Source organism: Rhagoletis zephyria, unplaced genomic scaffold, assembly GCF_001687245.7.
Source record: "Rhagoletis zephyria isolate East Lansing unplaced genomic scaffold, Rhagoletis_zephyria_1.1 Rzeph_scaffold_23560, whole genome shotgun sequence".
NCBI lineage: Eukaryota > Metazoa > Arthropoda > Insecta > Diptera > Tephritidae > Rhagoletis > Rhagoletis zephyria.
The window spans coordinates 1,962-3,732 of NW_016180618.1; the positions used below are offsets into that span (position 1 = coordinate 1,962).

Consider the following 1,771-nt stretch of genomic DNA (forward strand, 5'->3'; position numbering starts at 1 on the left):
ATAATAATGGATTGATGCTTACACAATATGTTAGTGTTTGGCCGAACTTGTATTGTAATACAAATTTAATTTTTTTTTATTTTTTGTTTTAATAATTTTCCTAATAAGTTGCATACATGCATATCCATAGCTGCGGATTTTGAATGTACTTATGCATGTCACAATTATTTGTTACATACTTTTTAGTTAATTTTTAATTAGTGAGTATATTTGTTGTATTTATGCAAATATTTTATCACACTTTTCGGTGCCCTATGACACCACAACATCAAAGAATCGACTGATATTTTCTGTCATTTTATTGCCATTGTTCCTATTGTATATGCCTCCTAGTTCTTAGAAAAAAAATTAATCACTAAGTATTCAGTTTGCCTTACTTTGTACACGCCTTCCGCACACACGCGCCTTCAACACACGTTGGTTAGTATGTACTTATGTATGTAGGTTGTACGTAGTCCTCCTCTCCAACAGCGGCTGCCACTTTCCACTTTCAAGTCTGACAGCTGCGCTGTTATTTGCTCTATATACGCTGGTGGTTTGGGAGCCAAGATATTTACTATAAACGCTCGACTGAATATTTCATAACTGAAGTTTTTTTGCACTTTTACAGTTTATATTCGCACGCGAAAAAACCGAAGAAGCTAAAACCGAAAGCCGAAATAACGAAACGAAATCGGCGATAGAGACTTTAATTCCAAAGAAAACTTAAATTCTACAAGAAAGGCGTTTTTTTGTTAAAAAAAACGAATTTGATAAATATATTTTTTATACACATATCGAGGTTACTTCGTTTTGGATATCGCTGCTATTTTTCACTTTTCTACTTATTTATCTATCTATATCCACCTTGGATTATGATTATTAATAAGAATGTTGAGTTCACTAAAAAAAAAATTTAACACCGTACAGCGTAAGCTAGCTGGTAATTTTTTTTTCGCGTGTGTATGTCACTTGGCCAGGCGCAACCCAAAGCAAAAATCTAACTGAAGTGTATACGTCTGATGGAGAGAACCTGAACCCGTCACCGTAATTTTGCCAGACGCGTTCACTTGAGTCGGCGTTGACGTCGCAGTCGGAATACCACGAAAGCAGCGAGACCTCCCAATATACGATGAACAACACCACTGCAAAGTGTATAGACAATGAGAGAGAGCACCAATGTTGGTCTAATCTCGCACACCAAACTAACACAAAAATTGGGAAACCTCAGTCGACTGCCGACTTTTCATGCATGAGCTATGGTGTGTGGTAGCTTATCCGGTTGCGGATCTAACTGAGGCATTTCAATTGGATAAAAAACAAAAGCGCAAACATACAGGTTAAGAGAAATAAAGGGTACAACGAAAGGCTGAATGTAGAGTGTTGTAGTGTTGCAGTGGGCCACAACAGTCTGCCACTATTAAAATGAATGGAAACTACTCTAAAAATGTGTGTACATATGCGACTTTTTTTTAATTCTGAGAGAAAAAAGACATTTGAAATTCAAACAATCAAAAATCTACTATCTTCAGCCTTTGCACACTGCGCGGTTGGAGGGGGCGCATACAAATATTCTCACCATACTTATTACTTAATTTATCTTCTGTTTCTACCTTTTTCCGCTCGCATTGCAACAGAAGTCTTTTATCTGCTCACTTATACTCACATATTCTTCTGGCAATTGAACTTCCTAGCGCTGGAGACTACTTTAGTATGTACAGTGTTAGAAAACGACATAAAATACGTGTAAAATGCCAAAAGAAGAGTGTGTCATTTCTCTCAATAATGCATC

General features: G+C 36.5%; 1 long non-coding RNA gene across 1 annotated transcript; it reads right to left on the reverse strand.

The window, feature by feature from the left end:
* Positions 1 to 377: 377 nt before the first annotated feature.
* Positions 378 to 966, reverse strand: LOC108381734 (uncharacterized). Its single transcript, XR_001849645.1, has 2 exons — positions 787 to 966; positions 378 to 641 (listed from the first exon to the last, which is right to left on the reverse strand). It is a non-coding gene; the product is annotated as an uncharacterized LOC108381734 (long non-coding RNA).
* Between the last annotated feature and the right edge of the window lie 805 nt (positions 967 to 1,771).